Raw genomic sequence first — 22,533 nt, forward strand, 5'->3', positions numbered from 1 at the left:
CTTTTCTTTTCTTTTCTTTTCTTTTCTTTTCTTTTCTTTTCTTTCTTTTCTTTTCTTTTCTTTCTTTTCTCTTTTCTTTTCTTTTCTTCTTTTCCTTTCTTTTCTCCTTTCTTTCTTTCTCTCTTTCTCTCTTTCTTTCCTTTCTTCTTCCTTTCCTTTTTCTTTCTTTCTTTCTTTCTTTCTTTCTTTCTTTCTTTCTTTCTTTCTTTCTTTCTTTCTTCTTTCTTTCTTTTTTCTTTCTTTCTTCTTTCTTTCTTTCTTTCTTTCTTTCTTTCTTTCTTTCTTTCTTTCTTTCTTTCTTTCTTTCTTTCTTTCTTTCTTTTACAATGCCTCAACTTTTTGAAAATACTTCTGTGATTCTGTTATGTGTGAATGGGTTTTGGCGTCGGAACTGAATTTGTATTGACAGATAATTTTGTAATCTTGGGAAAGTTATTCACATCTCTAAACTGTAAATTCATCTGTAAGACAGATATAATCATTATTTTCATATGAATTTGGAGGGTGAAAATAGATGACATATGTAAAGCCCTTAGCACAGTATCCAATACATAGCAGAGGCTTAAAAATCGTTAATTGATGCCATTAATAGTACCTCTACTTTCACACACATATACTGTTATCTCTTTTTTTTTTTTTTACTGACCAAATCTAGTACCATCCATCCTATATTTAACTGTTTTTCTCCCTGAAATTTAAGATTTCACATTATTCACAGTTCATGCGTTTTCCTACTATCTTCCCAGTTTATTAAGATATTCTCTAACTTTTTAATCCTGTTGTATCACCTGCAGATTTGACAAGCCTGAGCTTTAAGTCCTCATCCAAGTCACTGATAATGCTATGACTAAGAAGGACCAAGGACAAAAAGCCCTGTGACACATCAGGAGGCCTTCATTCAGGTTTATATCTATTTCCACTTTTCATCAGTTGTTTAATGAATTGTGGAGAGAGCTTACTGCATTGACATCTTACACACATTCCTTCATCTTTCCACAAAAACGTCTTAAGGGAAAAATCAGGCTGACAAATTTGTTCCTGACATTTTCCACATCTATCTGCCCAGTAACTCTACCAAATAAGAAAATATTTGCTCTGATTCAGTGAATTTATACTAGCTCTTGATGCTCATTTTCTTCCTTAATTGCCTGTACATCATCTCCCTAATAATCCGTAGTATTTCTTTGCCTCCTCCTTCTTCATGGTAAGCAAAATAATGCCCCTTTCCCCAAATATGCCCATGTCCTAATCCTGGACCTATGACTTTGGTACTTTATATGGCAAAGGGACATTCCAGATGTGAGGAAGGTTCAGGATCTTAGACAAACCAGGAAAGACTCCTCAATCTGGGAAACAAAGGGTTGCAGAAGGGGAGAAAGGTAGGGGGATGGGATAACTGGGTGATGGGCAATGAGGAGGGTACTTGATGGGATGAGCACCTGGTGTTATATGTTGGCAAACTGAATTTAAATAAAATATTTAAAAAATAAACACAAAAACAAACCAACAAACAATAAAAGGTTCAGGATCTTGAGATAAAGCTATAATCCTAAATTAACTAGGTGAGACCAATTCAATTACATGGGTCCTTAAAAGCAAAGACCCTCTTTTCTGGCTGTGCCCAGAGGGAAGTCAAGTTCTCTAGTGACAACAGAAAGAGTTCAGAGAGGCTTAATGTTGCTGGCTTTGAATACAGAGGAAGGAGGCCACACACCAGAGAACACGAGTGGCCTCTAGATGCTAAAAAAAAAAAAAAAAAAGGCAGGAAATACATACTCCTTTAGAGTCTCCAGAAAGGAATATAGTTCTGCCAATACCTTGATTTTAGCCAAGTGAGACTTGTGTTGGACTTCTGACCTTGAGAACTGTAAGATAATATACTTGGGTTGTTTTTAGCCACTAAGTGTGTGGTAATTTGTCATAGCTGCTATAGGAAACTACTATTTCCTTCTCCTCTTCTATTTTAAATATATACTTTCAGTTGACATGCATTTTTCTTCAAATTCATTTAGGCGGGCAGCCCCAGTGGCCCAGTGGTTTAGCACCGCCTTCAGCCCAGGGTGTGATCCTGGAGACCCGGGACTGAGTCCCACTTTGGGCTCCCTTCATGGAGCCTGCTTCTCTCTCTCTCTCTCACTGTCACGAATAAATAAAATCTCTTTAAAAAAATTCACTTTAGGCCAGTTGGGGTTCAAAATGGCCAAGGCACAGGAAACAAGTATAAGACAAGTCCAGCGAATTGCAGGAAATCATCAGTTAATCTCTTAATAATTTACCCTGGGCAGCCCAGGTGGCTCAGCGGTTTAGTGCCACCTTCAGCCCAGGGTGTGATCTGGAGACCCAGGATCGAGTCCCACGTCAGGCTCCCTGCATGGAGCCTGCTTCTCCCTCTGCCTGTGTCTCTGCCTCTCTCTCTGTGTCTCTCATGAATAAATAAAATCTTAAAAAAAAAAAATTTACCCTTATCTCTTCATTGCAGTTTGCAGTGAAATGTCTCCATAGCAAAACTTGGTTAGAATATAATCATGTTGGCCATGTAATTATGTTTCTTTAAAAACAAACATCTTAAATGTCTTTTGATCTTTACTCCTTTGCACCTCTGATATGATTCAATTAAAATCAGTTTTATTGAACGTATTTTATTCTTATAACACATGTGATGTTATTGTGGATGCTACAATTGTGAACCAGAGTCCAAACAAAGCCTCTGAGTTTCGTGACTTTCAATAGTCATTTCCATTTCTCTGGACCTCAATTTTCAATACCTAGAAAAATAAGGACACTAGACAGGATAATCTCTAAGGTCTCTTTTTTTCCTCTAAATTGCTGTGTTCCATCAGAGTACAGTTCCAAAAAAATAAAAATAAAAATAAAAAAGAAGTCCCTGTTTCTTTGCTGAAGGAACAACTCATTGAAGTATAGCACTTCAATACTTTGTTCATGCCAGTCCCTCTACATGAAATGGGCTCTTCTTCTCCTTTATTTTCTCTTACCACTTATATCTCCAGGTAGGAAAATCCTACCCTGCTTTCAAGTTCCAAATCAAATGCCACTTCTCATGAAAACTTCCTTGATCTCCTCTGAAACGCTACAGCACTCATTGCCTGTAGCCTGATCACAGATGGAGTTATTCTATTCTATTCTGTTGCAAAATCTTGCCCCTCCAACTGGATTGCAGCTTTTCAAGGATGAGGACTGTGTTCCTTGTTGTTTGCCAACAGCAGGTACTGAGTAAATATCCTGCCTTTCCTCCTATTAGTGGAAGTGGTACCCTACTCAGTATCAGCCACCACATCCTGTCTTCTGATTCTACATCCCCCGCCTCTCACAGACTTGGCAACATCATCTACTTCAACTCCAGTTAATTTTCCAGCCTCAGCTCATAAGCTCAACAACCTCCCATTTAAAGAAAATTCCTCTCTTGGTCCCATGTCCAACACTAGCCATATCCTTGGATCTCCCACTGCCAAATTTCATAAAAGAGTTGAGCTATTTACCCTTACTGCCTCAACTTCTCCATCTCTCATGCTTCTGTCCACTCCAGTCTGGTTTCCATCCCATCAATCCAATGAAATGTACTTCCCCATAGGTGACCAACATCCTCCAAGTCACTACAGTTGATGGACAGTTACTATATTTATCTCCTAGACAGCAGCTTATACACCTAACTCTGACCTCCTTTTTGGAACATTGTCTTCCATTGCTTTCCATGATACTCTGCTTCTTCATTCTGCCTAGATGCTCCTTTAGTCTCCGTTGCCAATGCACCCTCTATTATTCACCTCTTAAATACTTAACTTTCTTAGCCTTACATCCTGGACCCTCTTATGAATTTGGTCTACAAGATCTCCTTAGATTCTTTCCATTCCCAAAGCTTCACCTGTCCTGTGAAAGAGTGATTTAGACAAGTAAGGCCTTTGCTCTCCAGTTTATATCCTAATGTAAAAAAAACAAAAACAAAAAAACAAAAAAACAGACAAGAGGCAAAGAAACAAATAAATCACAAGATAATCTTACATAGTGATAAAGGATTTTTGCATGCAGATAACATACAACAATAAAATTAAAACAAAGTTGCAGATCAACAAATGCATAACTCATAAAATTCATATGAATGATTTCATTATTTTTTTAAAGATTTTATTTATTTATTTAACAGAAAGAGAGAGCATAAGCAGGGAGAGCAACTAGCAGGGCAAGAGGGAGAAGTAGGCTCCCCACTGAGCAGAGTACCCGACACTGGGCTCAATCCCAGGACCCCAGGATTATGACTTCAGCTGAAGGCAGAATCTTAACTGACTGAGCCATCCAGGCACCCCCATATGAATGATTTTAATTTAATGGGACAGGGACAGATGTCCACTCCACCCTACAACCTGAATATGGCCAGTATGCAGGCTCTTCTGAGTCCAGTGTGCTGACTACATACCGTACAATGACTCAATACTTCTACTTCTTGTCTCTATTTAAGTTACATAAAACCTTCCTTCATACATCTTGTGATAAAGTCATTTGGCCTTCACTTAGTGAGAACATTCACATTTTAACTACCTGTGTGTTCTTTTTTTTTTTTTTTTTTTCACAAATCATGTGTCTCTGACAATTAAAGTAGCACTCCTTGGCACCACAAAATCCTAAACACAGACAAAAATGCAGGCCCTGAAAGCATGCAGCAGCTCTCTGTTCAGCTGCTCATCCAAAGGAACCAAAATATGTTGATTATCATCAAAATGGAAACACAAAATTAAATTCTCACAGAGAAATAGACACCGCTGAAGAATACAACTGCAGACTTTCAAGGATCTTAAGACCTTAATTTGAGAAATATGAATAAAGTGAGAAAGGTCATTAACTTGAAATCAAAACCTGTTGATACACAACCCAGCCCTGACATTGGTAGCAAGTGGGCCTAGGGTATTTACCTTATAGACTTGTTAGAAAGATTAAATAAAACCATAGTAATCAAATTATTTGTGGAATCATCTTTGTCGTCTGTGAGAAGATGCCTTAGCCAGGTTTCTCAGAAAATGGAGGGTGAAAGTAAGCAATATGCTAATCCTTAAGGGGGTGTCCCATCCTAGGAAAGCTAGAATTAAAAAAAAAAACAGAAAGGTCTATTGTTCAGTAACCATCAGGGATGGGAATATTGCAATTTTTCTTTGCCCCGTCAATGTTCAGTTTATTAATACAATTAGAAAAACACTAGCCTACAATTTTTAAGGGTTTTACTCAAATTACAGTTAGTTAACATACAATGTAATATTAGTTTCAGGTGTACAATACAGTGATTCAACACTTCTATACAAAACCTGGTACTCATCATGACAAGTATACTCCTTCATCCTCATCACCTATTTTACCCATCCCCGCACCCAACTCCCCTCTGGTAACCACCAGTTAGTTTATTCTCTATACTTAAGAGTCTGCTATTTGGTTTGCCTCTCTCTCCTTCTCGGTTTTATACCCCCTTTGCTCATTTGTTTTGTTTCCTAAATTCCACATACGAATGAAATCATATGGTATTTGTCTTTCTCTGGCTTATTGCATTTAGCAAGATACTCTCTAGCTTGCTGCAAATGGCAAGAGTTCATTCTTTTTTATGGCTAAGTAATATTCCATTGCGTATCTATACCGTATCTTCCATATCCATTCACCAGTCAATAGACATTTGGGCTGTTTCCATAATTTCACTATCCCAAAATTTTGCATTTAAATTGTATACTCAATTATGATGTTTTTTTTAAAGATTTTTTATTTTTAAGTAATCTTTAAATCCAATATGGGGTTTGAACTCACAACCCCAAGATCGAGAATTGCATGCTCTACTGTCTCAGACTCTTGGACTCCTCAATTACACTGTTTTTAAAATAAAACCAAACCTCTATCTCTCCCCTCAAATTCTTCCTATAAAGAGAAAATGCCTTCACTTCTAAAGACCATTTTTGGGGTTTGTTTTAATATGGTTTGCCATATGAACATGGAAGTAGATTTGCTGAACCTAGCTGCCTGATTTGAAATGCAAAACTTTAGAAACACAAACATGCAAACATGATTGCAAACATGTAAAGCAAAGCATTTTATCTGAATGACCCTAATCAAGGCAATGCCCTGTTGAATTAAATAAATAAAACAGATCTGGGAACAGGCTAAGAAGAAATAAAACATCTAAAGCGGCTAATTGCCCTTGGCTCACTGAGAATATTAATCTTATTTAACCTGTAAAAGATAACCACAGGGAAAAATATCAAAAGGCCTATGTGTCTCATAATTTTTTTCCAGCCAACCATTTTGCAATTTTCACTTCTCACTTCCAGGCTCTGTGCCTATTTTTAGACATTCAATAACAGTATAAGCCAGTGCATGTTAGGCATGAATTAATGAACAGTAATATCTAGATTTGTGTCAGGGAGTCAGGTAAGATGGATGGTGGAGAGAAGGAGTGTTTCATGATCTTACATAAGATAACACGATGGTGTTTAGTAAGGGAACGATCTCCCTATGTGCTCTTCAGACAAGTCAGAAGGAGGTTCATCCTGCCGGGTTAGTGGTGAGGGGGCGGTGTACAGCTTCGAACATTCCACCCACCATGAACAACTGGAGAGAGAGCCACCCAAGAGAGTGCCTACAGAATTCACTCAGGTCAGGAGGCCACAGTGAACACAGCCATTCCAGTAGATTAGCAGAGGCAATAAGCAGAGGTAAGAACTCCAAGATAAAAAGTGGACACCTTAGCTTAGACCAAACCAGATAAGACAAAAACAATGGAAAGCATGCAGAAGAGAATCCAGTCCAAACAAGCATAGAAAATTCCCTTAGCTACACAATTTTGCAGTGGTCACTGCTCTCAGAAGGAGGTGAATATATAAGAACTCACTACAGTGTTCTTCCACAATGATATGTGTAAATAGGAGTATAGACTTCTATGTATTTCATTTTTTCTAGAATGTGGATTCAGCTATTCTTAATATATTTTGTCTCCTTTGTAGTCCTAAGTTAAAATGAATGAATGAATGAATCACATAGTTCTTGCCATATATACATTTTATATTGATTTCTGACTTTTATCAAAAGTCTGGCTGCCAAATGGCCAAAACCAGAAAGAACCATTACTCAGGTCTATGTGAAAGTACGTTACCTATATTTATAGTGCGTATCTGCTATTTTGTTTGACTAGAACCCCTTCTTCTTTCCAAGAAAACTCCCTTCTTAGAACGGCTCCATTCCACATCACGTATGTGTTTCAAAGGGATTCAGCTGGCCCCAGGCCATTGGCACAATTGATTAAGCCAGGCTTGGGCCCCTGCCTAAGGCCAAGATAATCAGGGCCTTCCACAAGGCTTTTCTGTCTGGAATTCAGAAATAAAGTCAGTCCTTCTTTGGCATTTTAATCACAGTATGTGAAAGTCAGTAACTACAATGAGAGAATGACCTGAACAACCAGGAAGAGCCCAGATGAAGGCAGAGAAAATGAATACTAATAGTTTGCTTCCTGTGTCCAGTTTTATTTTACTTTGTGTTAAATTTCTGGCTGTTTCCTTGTCTTTCCCATAGACTGACCTCTAACCCCATCTTTGGTTACTTAAAATATCCTAATACTCTCCTAATAAATTCCTCCCTTTTCCTAAATAAATTCAATTTGGATTTTGGTTGTCGGTAACCAAGGGGATCTTGAATAATATAACAATATATTGTCTTACTTTGGGAAGGATGAATATGAAACTGTGTAACCACTAAAGGACTAGGTGGTGATTCCCAGTTACAACTTTGTTTTAGCCAACCTTGATAGACAGCCTACCACAAGTTTAACCTCAAGGGTTAGGCAGATATATCAAGGTGAAAGGAAAATTTCCACATTGTCAGGCCAAGACTAACGAAAAGGCAATCACTGTAGGAGACAGTAGGAAACAATAAGGATTTTCAAAGAGGTCTTCTCCCTTTTGTTCTTTTTATTATTATTATTATTATTATTATTATTATTATTATTATTGTATTTTTAAAAGTCTTTTGCTCCACAGGTAGTGCAGCTGGGAAGCCATGGGTGGTCTACTCCTCACCCCACCAGGATAGCCCAAGATGACACGCCTCATGATCAGTGCCCCTAACTAAGCAGAGTCCAAGGCTGGGACAAATCAAAGGAGAGATTTTTACAGAACAGGTTTATTTTGCTTGCTGTGCAGGGGCAGCCTAGGACGGTCTGGCTGTAAGCTGGGATGTCTGAAATTAGTGTGGCAGGAAAGGAACAGCATGGAAGATGCTTAGCTCCTTCCTGTCTGACATCACCAAACCCACATTCACAGGAGAGCAGAGACATCAATGCCCCTCTGGTTCACAACAGCTTTTGATTCTCCCCTCAGGGGATGGATTTGGGAAGCACAAAAGTTTTTTGTTTGGGTTGGTTTTTTTGAAGGAAATCTTAAGACAATAGAGCACCACTATCAAACATCTGCCCCATGTCCATGATTAAGAGGTAAAAAGGAGACAGTACCACCCCAGGTAAGCATTGAGAAATAAAGACTTGATCAGCCTAGCAATCCCAGGCCCCCAAGTGGCTCCTAAGGACATAGAGACAATCCCATAGTGAATGAGTCTATGGGACTAATCCTGCCAAGAAGGAAAGGCACTGCTCTACCACCTGTTGCTGCCCATGTGGCAAACTATTATTATTTTTTTTAATTCTGAAATCTTCACCACCCAAATCTCCTACACAACAGAGAAGGAAATGTAAAAGCATGGCAATTAAGTGACTGTCCTCCTTCTTTCTGCTTTCACATAGGCATTATTAGTATCCATCTGCAGGCATACCTGCTGTTAGCCAAATGAAGTCTATAGTGTTAAAGTTCTAGCTACTATGTGTGTGTGTGGTAACAAATTTATATTAAGAACTGTGGAAAGAAAAGCCCAGAAAAGAACTCCTTCACAAGTGTACTTGTTCTTCTGTACCTTGGCAGAAAAACGCATGCCCATGCAGAGACAATCTTCATTCAGAGTCACACAAGTTAGACAAATTTTACAATGTGTCATTGTATTAGAAGGGGGGTGCCTGACTGGCTCAGTTAGTAGAGTGTGTGACTCTTGATCTTGGGAGTTGTGGGTTTGAGCCCTACATTAAGTGTAGAGATTGCTTAAAAACAAAATCTTTAAAAGAAAACAACTTTTGCTGAGTATGAAAATGAGTGAAAATGTTTTATTACTTAAGTTGTATTCATATCTACTGTTTATTACTTTTTTACTGTTTTTAAACTCTGAATCAAAGATTTCACGATATTTGGGCAAGGTCCTATTAGTTGTTTTGCAATTGGCCTTCCATCTATGTTAATGGTGATTTTTAAAATCCCAAATTTATAGAGTCAGATGTATGCTATTCCTTTTAAAGGAGTTTCCTGAGGAGACAACAGTAAGGCTAAAATTGCTTGAAGTCTTTCTGGACCCTCCTTACATGCTGCCTAAAGAAAGAACATGTTCCTTATAGTGAACCAGATCTGGGTTTGAATTCTCTCTTTACCACTCATTTGCTGTCTAATCTGGTAATCAACTTCTCTGCCTGTGCTTTCATCTGTAAAACAGGGTTACTAATTCCTACCTTTCAGGATAGTTGAGAGATTTAAAGAAGACAGTTGATGCGAAGCACTGGGATAACTTTGGAAACATATTAAGGCTAAATAAATAGTTATTCTAAAGATTGCCTTTTAAATATCCCCAGTGGTTACAACCTATGTTCTCTACATTTTTTAAATGGCCTACATCTACAACCCCATGGCAAAGGTGATCCAGCTGGGGCAACACAAGTTTTGATCAGACACAAAGCCAGCCTCATATGTAATGAGGCTGCTTTGGTAATATTACTTGAAAACTGGTTCTGAAGAAATTGCCAAAGAGAATTTCCAAAAGTGGCTGCATGACCTTCTGTGATGATTGTAGTCTTCTACTTCAAGTCTACACAACATCATCAGCTACTGCCCTTCTATCCCACCTATAGCCTCAGATCCACAGTCGGTCCCAACCAAGGTTGCTTGGCTCACCAGACATCAGAGGCTGAACCTTCAGTCACCTTCTCACACCTGGTTTCTAGAGTCACATTTCCAAGGGCTGGACTCCTGAATCACTCTGCTGACAACCAGATCCATAGTCCAAGAATGATCAAAATCACCTTCTTAAGAAGCTGCTCTCAACTTCAGCTTCCAATACTGCCCCCAGTTCATTCAACCAGATGTTCCCAACTCCTAGTCCTGACAGGTTACCTTGTTGAGCCCTCTTTACTGTCCCAGTTCACCCTTGGCATGCCAATTCTCCTGCTATTTAAAATAGGTCCTGCTACACAGGGGGAGAATCCTTGCATGGAAATATGGTTAAGTGCCTTTTTTTGTATGCAGTAGAACCCAAATCTGGTTGGTTTTAATAGAAAAGTAATTTATTAAAGGATATTGGAATTGACATAGATCAGGGAAGACTGGTCAACCAGACTCAGTAAATAGTATAGAATGAGAGGCACTAGACATTGTCCAGCACCAGAGCTCAAATCATGTCTGAGTCCTTCTGCTAAAGACACTGCTGCCAACGCCATAGCATGCTGGACCTCCTCGTTCAAACTACTATCTCAGAACTGTACATCAGATGCTGCCTTGCTCACAGCTACTGCTACTACACACATCCTCCAGATGGATTCTCCATTGTGCCTGCTTCTTTGCATAAAGAGCTTCTTCCTCAAAGTGTGGAAGGGGCCAATTTGATTGGTCTATCCCAGGTCACATGCCAATGTCCTCCCTTCAAAGGAGCCTAGGCAAGTATCTGGCACTGTCAGCTTCTATAACAGGTGGATAAAAACCAAGCATCCACTATAAGTGGTAACTAAATATCCATAAGATCTCTCATCCTGTGTCCCCTTTGAAGAGGACATCCACTCCAATGCAGCAAGCTTTGGCATACTGGGATTTTTAACATTTAGAACACTTTTCTGGAAAGCCTTAGAAGAGGTTATGCTTTTAGACTCAGAAATTTTACTTCTCGGGCAGCCCAGGTGGCTCAGCGGCTTAGCGCCACCTTCAGCCCCGGGCGTGATCCTGGAGACCTGGGATCGAGTCCCACGTCAGGCTCCCTGCATGGGGCCTGCTTCTCCCTCTGCCTGTTTCTCTGCCCCTCTCTCTCTCTCTCTGTGTGTCTCTCATTAATAAATAAATAAAACCTTTAAAAAAAAAAAAAAAAAAAAAGAAATTTTACTTCTCTATAATGAGAATATCTCAGAATAATTTCAGCCTCTATCATGAGGAGGTAATATGAAACAGACTAAAATTTCTTCAAAAATATTTATAATATTGTTATTAACCATTAAAAACAACTGGAAAAAAACCCCTAAACATTCCACAAGATGACTGCCTACAAAGTCACGGTATATTCACTTAACAGCACATTATGCAGCCATTAAAAATCATAACCGTATTAATTTTAAAAAATAAAAAGGTACAAAGTATGATATAAAATTGCCTGCACTAAAGGCAAAATTCTATACAGAATGGCCTCAACCAAATAAAATAATATTGACAAATAGGAGGTAGATAGAAATAGACAAATAAATCACCTTATGGGTAACTGGTGGTATTTGAGTATTGGTTGAGTACTAGATGATATTAGGGGGTTACCTGGAGGGATGTGTGCTGAATATTACTTTGAACAGTCACAATGTCTATAATTTAAATGGTCAGCAAAAATACATAAGGGAAATACAGCAGAATATTAGAGACACATAAAATATTTTAAAAGATTCAGAGTAATTAGATAGAGAAAGGAAGACCAAAAGAATGCAAATATCAACCAAAAGAAAGATGGTAGAGCTGTATTAATATCAAAGTAGACTTTATACAGAAAGCACTGGTAGAGAGGAATTGAAACACTTCCTTGTGAGAAAAGAAGATAGATCGATTCTAAATTTGTATTCAGCCAATTTAACTTTGCCTCAAAATATATACAGCAAAGACTGAAGAAAGAAATGAACCCATACATACATTTAGTGAGAGATGTTTAAATCTATTATTTACTCAGAGAGATGTCTTAAATCTCTCTCAGTAAATAATAGAGTGGACAGTCAAAATAAGTAAGTTGGGTAAAAAATACAGATGGCTTGAACAAGATTAAAAAACTTGATGTAATGACATACAAGTAACATTCCCAGCAACAACTTTAGAAAACATGTTTTTTTTCAAATGTACCTGAAGTATTTATAAAATTGACATAACCTGGATAGCAAAGCACATTTTAGCAACTTTCACCTGACTGAAATCACACAGAATCTAATCCCTGGGGGTACCTGGGTGGCTCAGTTGGTTGAGCATCTGATTCTAGATCTTAGCTCAGATCTTGATCTCAGCATCATGAGTCCAAGCCCCATATTGGGTTCCATACTTAGTGTAGAGCCTACGTTAAAAAAAAAAAAAAAGAAAAAAAGAAAATCTGCTCCCTAGACATCCCAGAATTATACTAAAACATCAGTGTTAGTAGAAATACAGACAGATACCATTACCAAAAAGATGACTTTTTGGTCACAAATTTTGCAAACTAAGAAATACAGATCTAAGTATCTCGTGTACAAAGAAGAAATCACAAAAGAAACTAGAGAAGACCTTGAAGTAAATGATAAAAAAATTACTTATTTCCTCTAAAATGATTTACGCCACACTACTAGGTTACTAAACCAAAGATAGTCTGTTTTTGTTTAAAATAGCAATACTGGGGGATCCCTGGGTGGCTCAGTGGTTTGGCGCTTGCCTTTGGCCCAGGGCGCGATCCTATAGTCCCGGGATCGAGTCCCATGTTGGGCTCCCGGCATGGAGCCCGCTTCTCCCTCCTCCTGTGTCTCTGCCTCTCTCTCAATCTCTGTGTCTATCATAAATAAATAAATAAATAAATAAATAAATAAATAAATAAATAAATCTTTAAAAAAATAAAATAAAATAGCAATACTGTTTTTGCTCAAAAAAGAGCTAAACATGACCAAACAAAAAAATTCAGTGTCAGCATTGAGAAATACCAAATCTGACTCCTTCAAAGAACAAGGGCCAATCTTTGGGTGTCTTTACTCTGTCCCACGCTATACAGTTTGAGCAAGGAAATTAGTCCAACTAGAGGATTTGAATGCATTTTTAATATGCATGTGACGCTGTTAATTCAGGTTCATTACCATTAACCAGTACTTCCCTCTGTTAGAGCAGAGAGCAAGAAATAACAGAAGCCTTCTGGCTGGCTGACAACACATGACAGTACAAGAAATGTCACCCAATGCAGCTTGAGGAGCTGCAAGTCTGAAATAGAGCTTTAACTAAGTGTTTCAGTAACCTACACCATAAGGAAAGAGTCCCTCGGTCAGGAATTTAGAAAGGAGACATTTGGTGTCTGTGCCAGGCTGCACATTTTCAGTAAAAGAAGTCTGTTCTGCAATCAGAACTCCTAATTTGAGCTCCCCCACTGATTACACTGTGTCCTTGGGCTGAGCATTAAACACATCAGATCTCCCTGAAAGAGGGTGTGTATCAAACATGATAATGAATGCGAATGTGCTTTGTAAACTGTAAAGGGTTGCAAAAATGTTAGTGATTATTGTGTCATAGCACTGTCCCAGGTGAACATTTATTGAGGTCACAACATAAGCACAAAACATCACTGGAGAGTTGTTTGAAGTAACCATTTAGAAACTGAATATTTCTCTCTTCTTTCTTCTGCCCTCTCTCCTTTCAAGTTCTCTCTCTCTCTCTCTCTCTCTCTCTCATTTTGGCAAATACCATAACAGTAGGAATAACAGTGGTGATGTACTAAGCAGACTCTGCACTATGCACTTTACATGTGCATTAATATTCAATTTTCACAACAATCCTCCAAGGTAGAGATTTTTCAAATTTCTCCGATGAGGACACCTGGCACAGAAAACTGGTGGCATTTAACCCTGGGTGGGGGTGAGAAGGGTGACAAGAATGATGCGTGGTCAAAACGAGCCCTTTTAAAAAAAAAAATGCTAAGGAGTGGAATGGAAGGACAAGCATGCACATTTCAAGAGAGTTCCCAGAGTAATTTTGTCTTCTCTGGCCTTTTGTGGAGAACCAAATCACTAGGTTAGTCATTGTGGTCAAGCTGTTAAGAGAGTTCAGAACCTACATTCAAGTCCAGGCTTCCCCTAGCAAAACTCATGCTTTTTCCACTTTATTTCAATGATATATCATGCAATATACATTTAAATTTATTTCTACTTCTGAATCACAAGTAGTAAGTTACCCTCACAGAAAATTTAAACTAGATAGCACACCTTCATCCAGAAAATATCTTTCCCAAGAATTTGTAACATAAATCTAATAAAACCTCTAGATTCACTTCCAGATTACAGTAAATACTTGGAATATGAAAACAAGTTAAATGACACGGCAGAGAAACAGATAAATCCAGAATTTTATATATTATGATCATATACAAATTATAATCCAAGATAAATAGCTTGGATTCTTCCAAAAGTTAACGTTATTTAAGAAGAAAAAAAAGTGGGGAAACAGTTCTATATTAAAAGGAACAACACAGACTTAAAGACCAAATGTAAAATTTGAACTTTGTTGAACTGGGATTTGAGATGGAAGGAATGAAAGACATTCGTGGGATAATTAAGGAAATCTGAATATGGAATGTACATTATATAATTCTGTAAGATTGGTGATGATTTGGCGGGCTTAGTTAAGTTAGGTGTGATGATGGTATTATGGTTATTTATGAGAGTATACTAATTCTTGGAGATGCATGTTAAACTGCATAGGGGTGAAGCATGGTGTCTGCAACTCTTAAATGATAATATACACACATACGTAGACAGAGATAGAGGAGGGAATAAAAAATGCTGCATTAGTAGAACCGTCAGGTTTTAGAACCAAAAGTACCCTGGGAATGAATCAGTATGTTTGACATCCTCAAGCAGTTGAAGAAACTGCAGCCCAAAACAAGATGACTGAGGTCACCTGGCAAGTTGGTGACAGAACCTCAGTCCTCCATCCTATGACCAAGGCCTTTACACTACACTTTCTTCCACCTTTGGGAAAACTGTTAACCATCTATTGTAATTAAGTGGAAATCCTAAGAGTCAGGCTTAGTTACTCCTATGCCTTCGTCTTAATGAAAGTAAAATTTTGCTCAGCATAGCACTTTGATGATCTATCAAGCTTGCCGAAGTAAGATTACTGAAAGGACAGAAAAGTAAAAGTAAACACTGGATGTCATGCATTGTGCTAAGAGCCCCTATAGCTATGATTCTATTTACTTCTCCCAAAGGCCCTATGAGACAGGCATAATATTTTATAAAGTCTACCTCCTAAACCTGCCTCTTAGCTTAAAAGGTAAAGACAATTTCAAGATAGAAAAGGAAAGGGAAGGGATCCCTGGGTGGCTCAGTGGTTTAGTGCCTGACTTCAGCTCAGGGCGTGGTCCTGGGGTTCTGGGATGGAGTCCCACATCGGGCTCCCTGCATGGAGCCTGCTTCTCCCTCTGCCTCTCTCTCTCATGAATAAATAAACAAAATCTTAAAAAAAAAAAAAAGAAAGGAAAGGAAAGGGAAAGAAAAAGAAACAAACAATTGAAACACATCCATGAACCCTTTGAACATTTAATAACTATTTCTCCATGAAACAGAATAATTATGCATATAGCCCTATGATGATGAAAATTAATAATAAGAGGGGATATCTAACATATTAAATAACAAACTAACTTAGTAACCTGACAAATTCAATGATAAATTATTGGATGGGGAAAAAAATCCAAATTAGATTAGAATCTAAGTATCCACGAGCCTCGGTGTCCATCGAAAGATGAATGGATAAAGAAGATGTGGTCTATGTATACAATGGAATATTACTCAGCCATTAGAAATGACAAATACCCACCATTTGCTTCAATGTGGATGGAACTGGAGGGTATTATACTGAGTGAAGTAAGTCCTTTGGAGAAGGACAAACATTATATGGTCTCATTCATTTGGGGAATATAAATAATAGTGAAAGGGAATATAAGGGAAGGGAGAAGAAATGTGTGGGAAATATCAGAAAGGGAGACAGAACATAAAGACTCCTAACTCTGGGAAGCGAACTAGGGGTGGTGGAAGGGAAGGAGGGCGGGGGGTGAGGGTGAATGGGTGACGGGCACCGAGGGGGGCACTTGACGGGATGAGCACTCGGTGTTATTCTGTATGTTGGTAGATTGAACACCAATAAAAAATAAATTTATTAAAAAAAAGAAATTATAATAGGAAGGCATATATATGGACCATAATTTATTTAAAAAGTAGATACTGATGCTAATATAATTCACTTCAGGCTCAGTAATAATATGTGATTGTTTGAATTTTTACTCATTCTGTCTAGTATTTCCTTTACATGAAAACACACACACACACACACACACACACACACACACACACACACACGGAAAAAAAACCTTCCCTCTCCCGAAATGAGAGAAAGGGGAATAATGACAGAAAAAAAACTGGAAGGAACGGGACAGTCTAAAAATCTCAGAAAATAATCCACAAAAGGCTAAAGTAATGCCCCTTTCAAGAACAAGCCCTCACTTACCAAAAGTGAATGGAATCTGGACAGAACCACATTTGGACCAAATTTTAAATGGGTAATATTTTAAACCTAGTTCAGAAGGACTTTACGGGGAATGCTGCCTGGGTCCCCGCCCCTCTTAAGTCATCTCAGGATGTGAGAAGGGGAAGTGTTAACATTTAACATACATTTTGAATCTATCTTCCTCTCAAAAATATTATTTCTACCTTTACTACACAGGAGAAAGTGAAGTGGTTAATTGAAGACAAAGTTCATTTTTGTTTGAAAGACAAAAGAGACACAGGAATTTTGCACTGGCCTTGCAAGAATACTCAGAGAATTATTCCAGTTTTACATTTTATGTAAACAAAAGCTAAAAGTTTAAAACCTGAAGTACTTTGACAAGTTGGCCAGCTGTTAATTCTTATACTGTAATAAAACTAGGGGTTTAAATAGATCACAACATGATGAAAATAGTAGTATTCAAATGACTTATAATGTCTACATAATGATTTATAATACAGCTTATTTTTCTTTAAAATACATGAATTTTAACTGGAGAAATGAAAAACTTTATGATAGGGATGCCTGGCTGACTCGGTGGTTGAGCATCTGCCTTTGGCTCAGGTCATTATGGAACCTGTTATCAAGTCGTCCCCCCCCTCCCCCCCATAGGGCTCCCTGCAGGGAGCCTGCTTCTCCCTCTGCCTGTGTCTCTGCCTCTCTCTCTCTCTCTGTGACTATCATAAATAAATAAAAAATAAAAATAAAAATAAAAAAAAGAAAAACTTTATGATAGTAAAAGGATGATTTCATAAGAATGGAAAAGTTCCTTTATATTCTGTCAATCAAGAAAAACACTTCTGGCAGTTTTAAGAATCATAGTTGAAAACTTACTAATACATTTGTTAGAGATAATATTTCCTGGGGTGGTTGGCTGAGTCAGTCAGTGAAAAGTGTGACTCTTGATCTCAGGGTTGTGAGTTCAGGTCCCATGTTGGGTGTAGAGATTACTTAAAAATAAAATATTTTTTTAAAAATAAATAATATTTCCTTATGGATGAAAGTATCATTTTAACATGCAAATCAGCAACTAAGTGTCTAATCACCTGGTCCTTTCACCCAAATATTCACTCACATAGATGTTCAAATTATAAAGCTATCGAATCAAGATGGATATTTATCTTCAGAGTAGGGAGGGTTGTCTACTTCCTGTCAACCAGGGACATCTTCACTCAGAGGTAACTGATTGTATACAGCATATGACATTAGGAAAACCCACTCCACTGGCATGTGATTTTCCTCCTCTAGATGAAAGAGCTTTGTGTAGGGAAAAGAGATTGGACCACATATTGGAAGGCCACGTTTTTGCCTTAACTCTGCCACTAACAACTGTACATCAACAAAGACATATCACCTTAATGGTATCTCTGCCAAACAAATATATATCCCAAGTTTAAATACAAGGAAACTCCAGCTAAACTCAGAATTGAGGCGCCCTTCCACAAAATTAACAAACAAACAAACAAACAAACAAACAAGAATATTGATCTGCCCTCTTTAAAACACTGTCAAGTTAGGGATGCTCAATTAAGTGCCTGCCTTTGGCTCAGGTCATGATCCCAGAGTCCTGGGATCAAGTCCCGCATCAGGCTACGCGCTCCGTGAGGCATCTGCTTCTCCCTCTCATTCTGCTAGCTCTGCTTGCTCTCTCTCTCTCTCAAATAAATAAAATCTTAAAAGTAATAATAAAAAATAAATAAATAATGTCAATTTAATGAGTGCCTGGCTGGCTCAGTTGGTAGACTATGCAACTCTTGATCTCCGGGTCATGAGCTGGAGCCCCACATTGAGGGGAGAGTTTACTTAATAAAAAATTAAATTAAATTAAAAAATGTCAAGTTAAGGGACTCCTGGGTGGCTCAGTTGGTTAAGTGTCTGACTCTTGATTTCAGCTCAGGACATGATCTTGTGGCAGGGTCCAGCCCCATGTGGGGCTCAATGCTCAGTGTGGAGTCCTCTTCAGATTCTTTCTCCTTCTCCCTCCCCCTCTGTCCCTCTCTGCTCACATGTGCACACACTTCCTCTCTCTCCTAAAATAAATATATTTTTTTAATGTCAAGTTAAGACAAAAGCTGAGAAACCTTTTCAGAATAAAGGAAACAAAGGAGACATGACAACTCAGTTAAATGCATGATCCTGGTCTAGGGGAAAAATTAGCTTAAAATTATTTACTGGGACAATTGAGAAAATGTGAATTTAAATTTGGAATGTGGTGTATATTATATCAATGTTAAGACACTTGATTTTGATAACAACCATGGTTATTAAAAAGACTGCTGTCCTTAGGAAAATACCCAAATATTTCAGGGTAAAAGGGCATAATGTCTCCAATTTACTCTCAAAGGATTCAGGAAAGAAAAAGAGTTTGCAGTAAAAATAGATTCACATAAAGATAGTAAATGGTGCAAGATATAAATAAATATGAATCTCAGTAAAAGGCATAGGGGGTTTCTTGCACAATTCTTAACACTTTCATGTAAAATTGAAATTATGTCAAAATAAAAATATTGTTTACCAAAATGCTAAAAGGAAAAGATTTCTGGGAGTGACTTGGCCATCCACAATATGCAAAACTCCAACCTGAGTGAACGATCTGTACCAAGTAGGAAGTATTGGATGTTAAGATGTATCAGTGGCTGAACAAAATGTTGTTTACCAGATGAGGTAAAGCTGATGCTAATAGAAATACTAGCATTACCAGAACATTGTATGGTATATAGATGGTGACTACACTTACTGTGGTGAGCACAGTAACGTGTAGAATTGTTGAATCAATATGTTGTATACCCCAAACTAATCATACCTCAAATTTTTTAAAGATAAAAATTCTGTACTAATTTTTTAGACCCAACTTTCCTTGACATGAAAGGGAATAACTATCCCTGAGTCATCATATTGGAATGGGTAGGAAAAAACCCAGCTGTGTTTCCTTTTAGCCTTCTAATTTAAAGTCAATATTTTAATAATCTTTTAGATTCTCCAGTTGGTTGCTCTCAGGCTGGAAATGGACCACCACCAATATGTAATTAAAGGAAAATAACAAATAGTTAGAATATAGATTACACAGGTGCTGACTTACAAATGCAAACGTTGTAGCAGAAGATTAAGCTCCCAGGAGGCTGGAGGTGTGTGTCTCTGCTTATTGCCATCATAATTCATTAATGGTCAAAGTAAAGCTGAGATCAATATTACTGTAGTCACAGGAATGAGAAAAAATGATCAGCACCAAAATAAGATACAAAGACAGTCTCAAAATATTTGTCCCTATATAATTAAGAAACCAGTCACTGTCATGAATTTTAAAACTTAACAGATTCTTTTAGCTGTTCTATGTTCAAGAGGTGACACAGCTTAAAGGATCTTGAAAAGAACTGTTATTCCCCTAGATAAGACCATATATATATATATATACATATATATATATATATATGTATATATATATATATATATAGAGAGAGAGAGAGAGAGAAAGAGAGATAGTGAAGTCCTTTTTTTTTTTCCATCTGGGTGGTAAAGAAATAAAAAGGAAGGATGCTAGGATATGGTAAACATCACAGAAGGCAATACAGCATGTAATGGTCTCACAAGAAGCTCAATTCTGAAATACAGTTGAAGAGGATGAACAAACAAACCTTTTAGTAAGATCTGTACCTAAACCAATAGCTCCAATGCCAATTCCTCTGGCCCCAGCAAAGGGGATCAGATTCAGTAGGACTATGTTTGGAACCAGGGAATCTGAGTTTGATGATTCCTCCCTAACCCAGTCACCTCCTGTAAACACTGTTTTTAAACATGTCTGCTTTTAGTTCTTCTGGTTGTAAATAGCCCCAACCCATCCCCCAATTTTAAGAACTAAATACTGACTGCTCTTTTACAATATGGTTATAGTTTAGATAAATTAGAATGATGAATATTTGAAATAGTGTAATTGGCCTATTGGGTAAGTACTTGTTTCGTGCAAAATTTGAAATAGCTTAACTCCTGTCAAGAGTAATCAAGAATTGCATAATTTAAAGCTAGCAGGCAGTGTGTATGTTTTTATCTGTGTGGCTATGTGACATGCCCCTTTAGCCAGTAATCAGAGGTACAGTGGCACTTGTAATTACACCCTCCTTGATAATGGGATTTGGATATGACAAGCTTGGTGATTGGCTCCTGTCTTCTTGCAGCTGGCTTACCTTGCTCATTTCATTAACTCTGCACTGAGTTGACTCCACATGTCAAGTGACCGAAGTTTTCAGATCTTGCTTAGGAAGTTATGGCAGAGTTTTTACTTGCACCTGCCATCATTTAACAGTAGCTTGTGAACCATGCTGTCATTTAAATGCACAGGAATGACTACATGTGATTCTAGTGATTTTTATGTTATTTTAATCTTTAGAGTTATAATTTTAAAATGGTTTTTTTATCCAGTAACAAAGCCATCTAAGCTTTCATTCACTGGGAGCAAAAAACCAATCCTGAAAATTTTCTTTTTGGAACAAAAGTTAAATGAAATAAAATACTATAAGGAGGCCACATGGCCAGTTACCAATCGATTTTGGAGACAGTACTCTGTGAAATATTAGAGGTAATTCTGAGAATATTTAAAAGACTATTAAAGCAGATACAACTTGAAGCTTGCAAACATCATCTTATAATTGGGCATGAATATTGGAATGGGAAAAAATGCCATGGCTGCAAAACCATCGGCACTATAATGTGTCCTTAAGCTAAAGAGATTGCTGATACCTGTGCTCAGAGATTGTGCCCTGGGATCTTACATGTATGACTATGAGAAACCACTCATGAATTATGCATTCTTTGAATATATGGGATGTTTGGAAAAATCATTCCTCTTTTCAATTTCTTGGTTGTAAATGGCCTCCAGTTATGAAATAAGAATTTAGCTCATTTATATTATCTTCTTCTTCCTCCCAACTCTGCTGAGTTTGGGGTATTTATATTATCATTTTTAAGTTTTGTTTTGGTTACCCCTGTGAACTTTAAATAACATGCCATGCTATGCTTCAATTTCTCATTCTAAAAACTTGAGTCATATCTTGACTTCCCATTATAGAAGTTGTGGGTTATCAGTGATACTAACCTTCTATTTCCTTCATTTTCCACTTCCCATCTTCTGTCAGGTATACTTTTACATTATGAAGATTAGCGTTTGCCTTTTTCCTTTGCAACATAACCAAGATCTTCCTTTCTTTGTCCTTAGGGTGACTATAGAGTTGAAAATCAATCAGAATACTTACATTAAGACTATATCAATATTGTGCACTGCCAAGCTAAGTAGCATGTTAGGATTATTTCCTTTTCTATGAGGGCAATGGTCATAACCTCTCATCTACTTCAAAGGAAAATGTTTTAGCACCATGTACTACATGTCTTTCTCTGACACTCTATACATTATAATTCATCAAAATTGGATCCTAATAGTCTTAATTAGCCTCTTATTTTTCTGGATGTCTTAACTGCCTATCTTTTTTATTGACTATATATCATAAATATATATTTATGATATATATTTTAAATATATATTCTTATATATAAATGTATACTTTATCTTTTATTTTTTAAGATTTTATTTATTTATTTATTCATGAGAGATATAGAGAGAAAGGCAGAGACACAGGCAGAGGGAGAAGCAGGCTCCATGCAGGGAGCCTGATGTGGGATTCAATCCCGGGACTCCAGGATCACGCCCTGGGCCGAGGGCAGGCGCTAAACTGCTGAGCCACCCAGGGATCCCCTATACTTTATCTTATTCTCAAGGTTTTCTCGTTGGTTTGTTGGTTGGTTGATTTTCATTCTCTCAATCACATTATGAACTGCATGGAGTTCTCTTTTGCCCTGGAATCCTTCCCTTTGAGCTGTTCATTCTTCTGCTTCAAAATGGAAGATTTTAGGGGCACCTGGG

The 22,533-nt window shown here is 37.6% G+C and overlaps 1 protein-coding gene and 1 long non-coding RNA gene across 5 annotated transcripts in view; both read right to left on the reverse strand.

Annotated features, from left to right (window-relative positions):
- Window positions 1-22,533, reverse strand: part of LOC140638926 (spermatogenesis-associated protein 31D3-like) — a 189,900-nt gene that overhangs the window by 134,285 nt on the left and 33,082 nt on the right. The gene's annotated exons all lie outside the window — the stretch shown is intronic.
- On the reverse strand, window positions 309-21,895 carry LOC140620323 (uncharacterized). Its single transcript, XR_012020109.1, has 3 exons — window positions 21,712-21,895; window positions 19,705-19,816; window positions 309-461 (listed from the first exon to the last, which is right to left on the reverse strand). It is a non-coding gene; the product is annotated as an uncharacterized lncRNA (long non-coding RNA).

Source organism: Canis lupus, chromosome 1 (genome assembly GCF_048164855.1).
Source record: "Canis lupus baileyi chromosome 1, mCanLup2.hap1, whole genome shotgun sequence".
NCBI lineage: Eukaryota > Metazoa > Chordata > Mammalia > Carnivora > Canidae > Canis > Canis lupus.